General features: G+C 40.5%; 1 protein-coding gene and 1 pseudogene across 2 annotated transcripts in view; both read left to right on the top strand.

Moving 5' to 3' along the window:
- Positions 1 to 12,606, top strand: part of LOC311237278 (myosin heavy chain, fast skeletal muscle-like) — a gene marked incomplete at both ends in the record, with an annotated part of 213,478 nt that overhangs the window by 72,691 nt on the left and 128,181 nt on the right. The window lies entirely within an intron of this gene.
- LOC311236441 (myosin heavy chain, fast skeletal muscle-like) overlaps positions 1 to 12,606 on the top strand; it is a 30,164-nt pseudogene that overhangs the window by 3,264 nt on the left and 14,294 nt on the right. Inside the window, exons 2-29 of the transcript in view lie at positions 574 to 723; positions 814 to 912; positions 1,055 to 1,211; positions 1,300 to 1,327; positions 1,425 to 1,533; positions 1,643 to 1,735; positions 1,826 to 1,889; positions 1,966 to 2,057; positions 2,178 to 2,281; positions 3,086 to 3,224; positions 3,722 to 3,840; positions 4,177 to 4,326; positions 4,431 to 4,601; positions 4,696 to 4,974; positions 5,191 to 5,261; positions 5,354 to 5,441; positions 5,561 to 5,678; positions 5,755 to 5,878; positions 8,427 to 8,555; positions 8,727 to 8,912; positions 9,021 to 9,263; positions 9,352 to 9,531; positions 10,411 to 10,555; positions 10,669 to 10,759; positions 11,494 to 11,883; positions 11,970 to 12,066; positions 12,175 to 12,293; positions 12,389 to 12,585. The product of the transcript in view is annotated as a myosin heavy chain, fast skeletal muscle-like (transcript). The remainder of the gene's footprint in view (positions 1 to 573; positions 724 to 813; positions 913 to 1,054; positions 1,212 to 1,299; positions 1,328 to 1,424; positions 1,534 to 1,642; positions 1,736 to 1,825; positions 1,890 to 1,965; positions 2,058 to 2,177; positions 2,282 to 3,085; positions 3,225 to 3,721; positions 3,841 to 4,176; positions 4,327 to 4,430; positions 4,602 to 4,695; positions 4,975 to 5,190; positions 5,262 to 5,353; positions 5,442 to 5,560; positions 5,679 to 5,754; positions 5,879 to 8,426; positions 8,556 to 8,726; positions 8,913 to 9,020; positions 9,264 to 9,351; positions 9,532 to 10,410; positions 10,556 to 10,668; positions 10,760 to 11,493; positions 11,884 to 11,969; positions 12,067 to 12,174; positions 12,294 to 12,388; positions 12,586 to 12,606) is intronic.

Genomic DNA, 12,606 nt, shown 5'->3' with positions numbered 1-12,606 from the left:
TATAAAACAAGACTAACATTTATTTTTGTTATAGGGGAGATGTGGCTGATTTACCAATACACTGCATGCAATATAGTTATCTCTTGCCAAAAACGGGGCGTCATGAGATCACATCCATTGTACTGCTGAATTGAGTTTTGGTTTGATCGGTTCAAACTAAAATGAACAAGGATAAAGTTTATGAAGTTAAAGGTGCAAATAATTTTGACATTAAAATGTATACTTTAATGTCTTCATGAGTGTCTATGAGGTGTTTCACATCTAAAAATATATACACATAAGATAAAAGATAACATGGTTTATTTTTGTCTGTCAATTATGGAAGGAACTACCAGCACGCACGGAAAATGTCCTTGTAATAATTGTATTGCATGGGCAGCATGAGATTGAGTTCTGGTAGTTCTTTCTATTATTGTAATGTGCACCCGGTAAGAGACTGTTTAAAATAGTTTGAGTTGTGCTCGCACCCACCTTAATCTACAAATAATCTTTGTCTATCAACATGAAGCCGCCACCATGAGTACGGACGCAGAGATGGCCGCTTATGGCAAGGCCTCCATTTACCTTCGTTAGCCAGAGGCTGAGAGGCTTGCGGCTCAGACCGCACCCTTTGATGGTAAGGCCGCTGCTTACGTGGCTGATAAGGAGGAGCTGTACCTCAAATGTATGATCCTGAAGAAAGACGGTGGCAAAGTCACTGTCAAAGTGCTTGACACTCAGGAGGTAAAGTAGGCTGTAGTGTTTCATACAGAATTCAAAGCAATACAACTTGCAGATGAGTCGGTAAACTGAAATTGTGTTTCTGTATTTCAGGAGAGAATCGCTAAGGAGGATGATGTTCACCCTATGAACCCTCCCAAGTATGACAAAATTGAGGACATGGCCATGATGACCCATCTCAATGAAGCCTCTGTGTTGTAAAAACTCAAAGAGCATTATGCCGCATGGATGATCTATGTAAGATATTCGCAAATATAAGTAAAAGGTGCAATATTAAATAATGACCCTTAAGATAGCCTACTGTAACTTTTCCTGAATCTCTATTCCCCTTCAGACCTACTCTGGGCTGTTCTGTGCCACTGTGAACCCATACAAGTGGCTCCCAGTGTACGACCAGGAGGTTGTAAATGCCTACAGAGGCAAGAAGCGTATGGAGGCCCCACCCCACATCTTCTCTGTCTCTGACAACGCCTTTCAGTTCATGCTTACTGGTATGTCCTGGTCATGAAAATCCTATGAATTATTATTTTTGGTTTGGTTAAACAGATAATAAATATGTATTTGCTTTACCTTTCACAGATAGGGAGAACCAGTCTGTTCTTATCACGTAGGTTTCTCATATATTGTTCATCAAAAATATCAATATAATCAAAATGATTGAAATTAGTTTGTGAGTTTCTCTTAATTCAATTATCTACACACAGTGGAGAATCTGGTGCCGGAAAGACTGTGAACACCAAGCGTGTCATCCAGTACTTTGCCACAATTGCAGTGGGAGGTGGTGCTGGTGGAGAGAAGAAGAAAGAATCAAAGATCCAGGTAAAATACCGAGAGAATATACTGAAAATGGAAACCACAGACATTTGAACAAAAAGTGGACATTTACTGATATGATTGTTAAAATGTGAAAATGTAATTATAGGGGTCACTGGAGGATCAGATCATTGCAGCCAATCCCTTGCTGGAGAGTTATGGTAACGCAAAGACCGTGAGGAACGACAACTCCTCTCGCTTTGTAAGTTAAATATTTTCTTTTCTATCAACTATAACTTGGGCATTACTTGGTTATACTACAATAATAACACTGTTGTGTTCTTCTGAAAAGGGTAAATTCATCAGAATCCACTTCCTCCCAACTGGCAAACTGTCCAGTGCTGATATTGAAACATGTAAGTATAACATTCACAAAATTAAACAAGTGACATTATTAGTAGGCTAGATATTTATTATGACCAAACCTCATAGATCTGCTGGAGAAGTCCAGAGTGAGCTTCCAGATGAGAGAGGCTACCACATCTTCTACCAGATGATGACCAACCACAAGCCTGAGCTGATTGGTGAGCTGAATAACTGATAACTGATATAACTAATCTTAATTGTCAACAACAATGGTCCATAATCATTTGACGGAAGCAGATCCAGTCTAACTTATTTGATTCTATGTGTTTCCACACCAGAAATGTGTCTCATCACCAGCAACCCCTATGACTTCCCCATGTGCAGTCAGGGTCATATCACTGTGGCCAGCATTGATGACAAAGCGGAGTTGGATGCCACTGATGTGAGTGATGTGTAGTAATCTACCTACAGATGTTCCAACTTATTATATTATTTTATATGTTTAAATGTTAATTTAACAATAATTACATTACATATGCAGTTTCTCAAATTGCCATAAGATGGTAAATGATAGAGACGTGTTACTTAGAATTAACCTGACCCGTCAGATGGTTTGTTACACAGAAGAACCATCTTGGAAGTACGTAGTAGCATGCATTTTCAAGGTGGAAAGCAAGTCAATACAGTGCATTAAAGCAACAGCAATGATCGCTTATACACTTATCCAAAACATTTTAATTAAAAAACAGAGTTGGCCTGAAGGAAGCACTATGAAGCTCAAATTTAGAAGGCCTTACTTCCACACCACAATTCTAATTGACAAGAAACGTTGCTGACATATCCAGCTTTCCTTGCTCTACAAGTGTGCCTTTAAGTGTGGCAAGTGACACAATGAGGCGCCCCGATGTGTGGCATCTTCCAGGTTAATAACGTCTCAGACTGACTGCCCGCAGGTGCAATCAGCAGGTGCAATCAGCCCAATCAGTGAGACGAATGGCATCTGGGAAGGGGAGAAAGAAAATAGGGATTTTAGAAGATGACACACATCACATCATAAACAAAATAACACATTACATATACTAACCTGATGTTTACATGGTGTTAAAAATATGGCAATAATGATAATGAACAACCTACATACGTGACAACCCCCTAGTCCACAATCAAGCTATTGGTCACTTGTCTGCATGTGGTTGACATTCTTATATATTTTTTCTTTTACTTATTTCAACTTCTTTTCATCCAGGATGCTATTGACGTTCTGGGCTTCAGTGGTGAAGAGAAGAATTATATCTGGAAGCTGACTGGTGCTGTGCTTCACCATGGCAACTTGAAGTTCAAGCAGAAGCAGCGTGAGGAGCAGGCTGAGGCTGATGGCACAGAGGGTGAGTATTAAAATATATGTTCACTATTTTTCAACCCAACCCTTATGTTGCTTCCCATCATTTATAATAATGCATCAAATATTATATTCCATATTTTGCTATGCTAGTGTGCTATGGCATCATGCTGTCTCTTTGCTATGCTGAACCCTAGGCATTATGCTATCTCTTTGCTGTGCTAGTGTACCCCTATGGCAGTATGATGTATTTTTACTATGCTAGTGTAACTCTATGGCATTATACTGTCTCTTGGCTATGTTAGTGTAACTATATGGCAGTATGCTGTCTCCTTGCTATGTTAGTGTATCTATGGCATTATTTTGTCTCTTTGCTATGCTAGTGTGACTCTATGGCATTATGCTGTCACTTTGCTATGCTAGTGTAACTCAGTATAATGCATTATTTTGTCTCTCTAATATGCTAGTGTGACACTATGGCATGAATCGTGAATCCAATATTCCTGGATATTTCTCCTGAATGCGTTTTATACACATTTTCAGAGGCTGACAAAATCGCCTACCTTTTGGGCATTAACTCTGCTGACATGCTGAAGGGTCTGTGCTACCCCAAAGTGAAGGTCGGAAACGAGTATGTCACCAAGGGACAGACTGTGCCTCAGGTGAGCAAGATACATTACATCCGTCCCCTTCTATGTATTTCACACATACCGGTAGGTCACAGCAAATATGTTGCTTCACATTTTCCTGTATACACTATTTCCAAAGTAACATTTTGGAGAGTGCACCGTACATTTTGCAGAGTAAATTTTACTCAAACTGAATACATTTTACTCAAACTGAGTAAAATTTTACTCAGTTTGAGTAAAATGTACTCAGTTTGAGTCAAATTTACTCTGCGAAATGTACTGTGTGTGTGAAAGTGGCAGACTGACAGCATTGGAGTGCTAATGTATGTAGATACATGTGATTTAATTAAATCAAATAACTTTTTTCAGGTCTATAACTCTGTTATGGCCCTGGCCAAGTCCATCTATGAGAGGATGTTCTTGTGGATGGTCATCCGTATCAACCAGCAGCTGGACACAAAGATGCCAAGATCGTCTTACATTGGTGTGCTGGACATTGCTGGTTTTGAGATCTTTGATGTAAGTATGCAATTATAGCAATCTATGGACTGCCTAATTTCATGGAAAGACATTTCCTCAAGTAATGTAGGAGATTAGGCTAATATATTCCCCCCCACTGACAGTACAACAGCATGGAGCAGCTTTGCATCAACTTCACCAATGAGAAACTGCAACAGTTCTTCAACCACACCATGTTTGTCCTGGAGCAAGAGGAGTACAAGAAGGAGGGTATTATCTGGGAGTTCATTGACTTCGGCATGGACTTGGCTGCCTGCATTGAGCTCATTGAGAAGGTACACCATAACGTTGTGACTTATTCAAATATTCCTTAGAATGCCACAAGGTGTGTCTAAATGATCTGTATATCTCTTTTCCACTTTTATAAAGCCCATGGGCATCTTCTCCATCCTTGAAGAGGAGTGTATGTTCCCCAAGGCATCTGACTCTAGCTTCATATGGGCAAGAACATAGCATTTGAGAAGCCTAAACCCGGCAAGGGCAAGGCTGAGGCCCACTTCTCCATGGTCCACTATGCTGGAACTGTGGATTACAACGTCACTGGATGGCTGGACAAGAACAAGGATCCACTGAACGATTCGGTGATGCAGCTTTACAATAAGTCTTCCGTTAAACTGCTGCCTGTACTGTATCCTGCTGCAGTTGAAGGTACGTCATTATGAGAAATGTACTTTTTAAAGTGTGATTATTAAATTTTTTACTTTGGTCTAAGAGACAATTATCCAAACTTCTAAGTATCCTCTGTGTCATACAACATGTATTTTCAATACTATCAATTAAATTACATTGTCCAACAACCAGCATAATTCTATTTAGATAATAATGTTGAATCTATAAACTGATTATGTATTATCAAATTAATAGAGACTGGTGGCGCAAAGAAGGGAGGCAAGAAGAAGGGTGGCTCCATGCAGACTGTGTCCTCCCAGTTCAGGGTATGATGTAACAACAACACTGTGACTTTTTGGAATTAAATACAAATAATTGCTTTTCATTAATAATATTTGGTTTTGATATGTATCTACAGGAGAACTTGGGCAAGCTGATGACCAACTTGAGGGCCACCCATCCTCACTTTGTGCGTTGCCTGATTCCCAATGAGTCTAAGACTCCAGGTACACTAACAGTTAACATAATGTTTGTCTTATTATGATGTGCTTTAGTGATTTAGTGTAGTGTAGTGGTAATGAGTCATTACATTGTCGTAATAATCATTAAAAAATCTTCTCTGTAGGTCTGATGCAGAACTTCCTGGTTATCCACCAGCTGAGGTGTAATGGTGTACTGGAGGGTATCAGAATCTGCAGAAAGGGATTCCCTAGCAGAATTATCTATGCTGACTTTAAGCAGAGGTATCCATTAACTCTCAACAAACTTTGAAACTTACAACTACCGTGCTGAACATGACCATGAACTCTTTCACAAAAGGTACAAAATACTGAATGCCAGTGTCATCCCTGATGGTCAGTTCATGGACAACAAGAAGGCCTCTGAGAAGCTGCTTGGTTCAATTGATGTGGAACACGAAGACTACAAGTTTGGGCACACCAAGGTAAATAAAACACAAAATGTTGATTAACTTCATTTGATAGCATGGCCTGAGATAAGTCTCAATACTGACTGTACGCAGGGTGTCCAGTATAACCTAATAACCAGATAATTACATATAATAAATTTTCTTAATATATAAAACAAATTGTCGTATTTAGATGCCGAATCCAAGACATAGACATAGACTAAGACATATCTGAGTCGGGTACAGCCCTAGTAAATGGACTGCAGTTATATAGCGCTTTTATCCAAAGTGCTTTACAATTTATGCCTCATATTCATCCATGCACTCACATTCACACACCGATGGCAGAGGCAACCATCCAAGGTATCAACCTGGTTATTGGGATCTGGGGGTTAAGTGTCTTGCTCAAGGACCTTCTGATTACCAGACAACCTCTCTACCTCCTGAGCCACTGTCACCCCTGTTAATGCGCCATAAGGCGAGGTCATGTGAAGATTTTGTTGACACACAAACCTCCCCCATAAATTATGTAACTAGACCAAGGGCAATCACACCAGGTTTGTTTAGTCCAGTTGAATGGAATGCTGGATAATTTACCCCCTTGATTAATTTGGGTTTGTGTGAACACCGGAATCGAACTTGGGCGCAAACAACCACATCCTGGTCCACCTGTTTGAGGTGGTCTCAGTCTGCTTCCAAGGAAACCCTAGAGTGGTTTGTTTGATGTGTGAAAACAATCTGAAAAATATACCTGAAAAACTGAGCATTTAATAAGGTGATTGGACAGTTTTCCATTTATTTCCAAATATACACTTTTTCATAATCACAATGCTATTATTTCCGCTGTGAGGTCAAAATAGCCATATAATGGGGCGCCCGATTGTCGAACCACGTAATGTGCTGCATCAAAACACGGCCGATTCCAGGACCCGGCGTTCTTTGCCGAATGTCTTCCCCTGCTCTGTCTCCCATTCTTCCCCTCTCTCTCTCTCTCTCTGATTGATTGATTGATTGAAAACTTTATTAACAGATTGCAGAATGGGTACAATACAGTACGGCTCAATACACACAATTGTTAAGGGGATGCAGACCAGAGAAAGACTTTCATCTTGTTTACATCAGGGTCCCCCATTTTCAATTCATCAGGATTCATCTCTATCTCTCTCTCTCTCTCTCTCTCTCTCTCTCTCTCTCTCTCTCTCTCTCTCTCTCTCTCTCTCTCTCTCTCTCTCTCTCTCTCTCTCTCTCTCTCTCTCTCTCTCTCTCTATCTCTCTCTACCGGACTGGTAGTAAAAACCAATAAAAAATCGACCAAAAAAATAAGAATAGCCATATAATGTTGTGATACTAAACAAACCTTGCATGCATAATTCAGATCACAGTAGTGTATAAGTAATCACCAAAACAAAATTGTCAGAGGAAAGCAACAGTTGTGATTGGAGGGTCAAGAAAAGAGGGCGAAGGCTGGGAAAGATAACTTGGAAAACAAAGTAGCTCAGAACTGCATGATCTGTGCAAGCCAAAGCAGAGATAACAATATTTATTCTTCTCCCTGCTCCTTTTGTCCATGGAATGATAATTATGATTGTGTAATGAAGAAACTCTGATTGTATGATTCTATGTGGCAAATAAATACTCTGAATCTGAGGCCCTGTTTAGACGGAAACGCTAGCAGGTGAATCCGCAAAATTTTTTTTTCGGGAAACTGCGTTTTTACTTGGTGAAACAGCAAAAAAGTGAGACTACCTTCCAGGGTGGAATTCCTAGAAACGATAAACCTTTGCGCTATCATCTAAACTGTCAAACCGCATAAAACGATGACGAAAGGGTTGTCAAGGCTCTCGTCGCGCGTACTGCTTACATCACAGGCATGCGCCAGTAGCCAAGAAGCGTAAACAAAGCATGTCTGATTCTATCCATGGCGATCACCTGAAGGCTACATTGGCAGTACTTTTAAATACACAAGAATCTGTCCCGCAGCGTGACTGGACCCACTGTCTGTGAGTGACTCTGCTTTGGTCCAATCACATTCCCCACCCACAGTCTGCGAATCAGAGGCAGAGTAGGGCGGGTCTTCACAGCACGTCATGTGACATATGCGCCAATCGTGTGACAGCGGGGCTCAGTCGTCTTGAGTCGTTACAGCCTCGTCTGCACGGAGAATTCCATCCCAAAACACTAGTCTAAACGCAAAATTAAAAGTGAGACCGCAAGACGACTTTTGCGGTTTCTGTTCAGACTCTCTCCATCTAAACGTAGCCTGAATCTGAATATTATATAGGTTCATTAGCATTCAAAATGATGTCCAATGTTTGTTTTTTAATTGCCAATATGAAACAAAAGCGAATAATTTTTTTATTCAAAATGTGTGAAAGCAACCTAAGTTTGGATTCTCTTATGTTTGATTTTGACATTGTTGCAGATGAATATGAAGTGAATGGCATCTAGTAGGTATGGGAATTAATCACATGATAACTGTTTCAGTGATAATGTCATCTATGAAAAATCCATGTCTGAGTTTTATAAATGATCCCTTAGTAAAAACCACCAAAGTCATTATGAATATGTCATTCGTCTTATTCAGGTGTTCTTCAAAGCTGGTCTGCTGGGTGTCCTTGAGGAGATGAGAGATGAGAAGCTGGCTAGTCTGGTCAGAATGACTCAGTCTCTTTGCCGTGGTTTCCTCATGAGGAGGGAGTTTGTGAAGATGACGGCGAGAAGGCACGTTGAAAACAGCCACATTCTAAATACATTGTTATGTTAAAAAACATGCTGAAATTAATTTATTATATAACAGCAACTTTTTTTTCACAGGGAAGCTATTTATTATATCCAATACAACATCCGCTCATTCATGAATGTCAAACACTGGCCATGGATGAAGGTTTACTACAAGATCAAACCTCTTCTGAAGACTGCTGAGACTGAGAAGGAGTTGGCTAACATGAAGGAGAACTATGAGAAGATGACGACAGACCTGGCCGCTGCTCTGGCTAAGAAGAAGGAGCTGGAGATGAAGATGGTGTCTCTTCTCCAAGAGAAGAATGATCTGTCGCTGCTAGCGGCATCTGTAAGTAGACTTCAACTGTCTAGAAACTGTTGATATATGTAAATTATAAACTGTCTCTCTGTTTTGACATATAGAGAATAATAGTATCATTATTATTGTGCCCTATAGGAATCAGATAATCTGTCAGATGCTGAGGAGAGATGTGAGGGACTTATCAAGAGTAAGATCCAGCTTGAGGCCAAACTCAAGGAGACAACTGAGAAACTGGAAGATGAGGAGGAAATTAATGGTGAGCTGACTGCCAAGAAGAGGAAACTGGAGGATGAATGCTCTGAGCTCAAGAAGGACATTGATGACCTGGAGCTCACCTTGGCTAAAGTGGAGAAGGAGAAACATGCCACTGAGAACAAGGTTCATAAGTATTCCCTCTGGCTAAATGATCAAACGATAACAAGATGATCATTCATTTATGATAACATGATTTGTATTCCTTATTCAGGTGAAGAACCTGACTGAGGAGATGGCCGCTCAGGATGAGAGCGTTGCTAAGCTGACAAAGGAGAAGAAAGCCCTCCAAGAGGCACATCAGCAGACTCTTGATGACCTGCAGGCAGAGGAAGACAAAGTCAACACTCTGACCAAGGCCAAGACCAAGCTTGAGCAGCAGCAAGTGGATGATGTGAGTTATGAGTTCTATAAAAATGTTGAAGAAAACAAGCAGGACATTTGAGATGAGCTATGACCAATTTGTCATTAGGAAATGTTACATTTACAGTTTATTGCTGCCTGGAAATGCTTTAACCTGAACACGGGATCCATTAGCTTTATGCAATTATGTAATTGGCGCACCAGTGTTGTAGCTGGATATATGTACAAAGTCCCATGTTTAATGGACTCTGAAGTGTACAATGTATTGCTTTTCAACGTTGAACATTAGCGCCACCATCTGGGTGATTGCTGTGATATTTAGAGTGATCAATTGCCACATCAAAATCTTTGTGGCAAATGTAATGTCTCTATTATATGATTTTTGTGAATATCACCATCATGTGACTGATTCACACAAACCTTTGGACATCTCTTTACTATCATGGAGCAAGCATGTGTGTCAAGTGTGGTGTCACTTCCTGTTTACAGTGCCTTTCAGAAATACACATTTCAAGAAGCTGTGCTCTAGATGCCACACAGCAAGCGTTGTGAGAATCAGGTGAATAGTCAGGCTTGGAGGAGTGGTGGAAAGATTCTAAATGGCAAAAAATGCAATATGGCAGACATGGGTCGTCGTACTGGTGAAGTTGTAGAAAAGGGATAGCTAGGATGAGCACAAAGTCTATTGTCAATCAGATTTATGGTGTTTATCTTTGAATGTTTGGCAACGATCTGATTAACTGGCATGAAATGTGATGTGGTGTGTTGACACACCAATATCTATCATTATGTATTGGCAAACTAGTTATTAACATTTTGGGACGGTTCGACCGATAGACAAACTTATACTAGCTGCTTGGTTGCATCTAAAAATCCTATTGTTGACCAATTTCTAAACTTAAATTCACAGCTTGAAGGTTCTTTGGAGCAAGAGAAGAAGCTCCGCATGGACCTTAGAGAACCAAGAGGAAGCTTGAAGGTGACCTGAAACTGGCTCAAGAATCCATCATGGATCTGGAGAATGACAAGCAGCAGTCTGATGAGAAGATCAAGAAGTAATATAGATTGGGTTTCACTTATATACTGTACTGTATATTTTCTCATGCATGACATAATATACTGTGTGAAGATGAGGTGACTATACTGTTTCTTCTTATGAATCTTATAGGAAAGACTTTGAAACTGCCCAGCTGCTTAACAAGATTGAGGATGAGCAGTCCCTGGGTGCTCAGCTTCAGAAGAAGATCAAGGAGCTGCAGGTGAGTACGATTATATTTTACCTCTTTCGTACAACGTATTTGCCAAACATTAGATTCTGATTGGCTGAGAGTATGGCATTTATTCATTGAATCCACCAAAGTAGTGCCAATAAGTAGTTTCGGTTCTAAATCAATTCCGAAATGTACAACACTGATTACTATTGATTTTCAATTGTAATTTACTTTACCCTTGCAATGACACTCAGTAGCAAGAGAGAGCCACAATCTGAGGCTAGGCAAGATAAAGATACAAGATTTATTATTGCGAGTGTTGGTACTATATAATTTTGTTATGATGTGGTAGCTATGTCCCAGTCCAAAACCACCAAGGCAAAATGTGTAGTTGTTTGCTGGAACATTAACAGTAAATAATGATTCCATTGCATAGGAATCTAATGTTTATGAATAATTGTGTTCCATGCATTAGTTAGATCTTCAGGTATTGCCAGGAACAGAGATATCACTAGCTAAATGATTTTATTTTCAAAAGTTAAAAAGTCCATATTTTCCAGGTTTTTGTGGAAATTATATTATTTGATCGTAAGCGGTTGTATGAAAAATTTACTTGGGCCCAGGAGTTACAATTTAAATGCCCTTTGTGCAGAGTGTAACACCTCTGTGTTGTGACATTAAAGAGCGCTACACCTGGCTGCTCCTTCATTTTCCTTCAATGAACCTATTGTCAAACTTATGAATTGCAATCACTCATCATATGAATTTTAAATCATTTAAAGGCCCGTATTGAAGAGCTGGAGGAGGAGATTGAGGCTGAACGTGCTGCTCGTGCCAAGGTTGAGAAGCAGAGAGCTGACCTCTCCAGGGAACTGGAGGAGATCAGTGAGAGGCTTGAGGAGGCTGGTGGAGCCACTGCTTCTCAGATTGAGATGAACAAGAAGCGTGAGGCTGAGTTCCAGAAGCTGCGTCGTGACCTTGAGGAGTCCACCCTCCAGCATGAAGCCACCGCATCTGCTCTCCGCAAGAAGCAGGCTGACAGTGTTGCAGAGCTGGGAGAGCAAATCGACAACCTCCAGCGTGTCAAGCAGAAGCTGGAGAAGGAGAAGAGTGAATACAAGATGGAGATTGATGACCTCTCCAGCAACATGGAAGCTGTTGCTAAGGCCAAGGTATACTAATCTACACAGTACATATACATTCATGTGTAGAACACATGTCTGAAAAAAATACACAACCCATTCAATGTGATTAACAGGGAAATCTTGAGAAGATGAGTCGCACCCTTGAGGACCAACTTAGTGAACTGAAGGCCAAAAGCGACAAGAATGTGCGCCAGATAAATGATATCAGCGGTCAGAGAGCAAGACTTCTAACTGAGAATGGTGAGTTTTTTTTTTTTTACTCTAGCATTTTCTTTTTTTACTCTAACGTATCTAAAATAAATCAAATTTCAAAATCAGGTGTGTTTGGTCGTCAGCTTGAGGAGAAAGAAGCCCTTGTCTCCCAGCTGACCAGAGGCAAGCAGGCCTCCACTCAGCAGATTGATGAGCTGAAGAGGCAGGTTGAGGAGGAGGTTAAGGTGAGGAGAATCTTCTTAAAAAGGTATGACAGATATTTTTCTTTGAATTATTATTGTCTCTAATTAAATTGTACTTATTTCAATAACCTTTTTAGGCTAAGAATGCCCTTGCCCATGGTGTTCAATCAGCCCGCCATGACTGTGACCTGCTGAGGGAGCAGTTTGAGGAGGAGCAGGAGGCCAAGGCTGAGCTGCAGCGTGGAATGTCCAAGGCCAACAGTGAGGTGGCCCAGTGGAGGGCCAAGTATGAAACTGATGCTATCCAGCGCACAGAGGAGCTTGAGGAGGCAAAGTAAGTCAATTTTGTAATTTT

Source organism: Notolepis coatsorum, assembly GCF_963971535.1.
Source record: "Notolepis coatsorum genome assembly, chromosome: 11".
Classification (NCBI taxonomy): Eukaryota; Metazoa; Chordata; class Actinopteri; order Aulopiformes; family Paralepididae; genus Notolepis; species Notolepis coatsorum.
The sequence above is the reverse complement of the archived record's forward strand: the minus strand, read 5'-3'. Positions and strand labels throughout refer to the sequence as shown.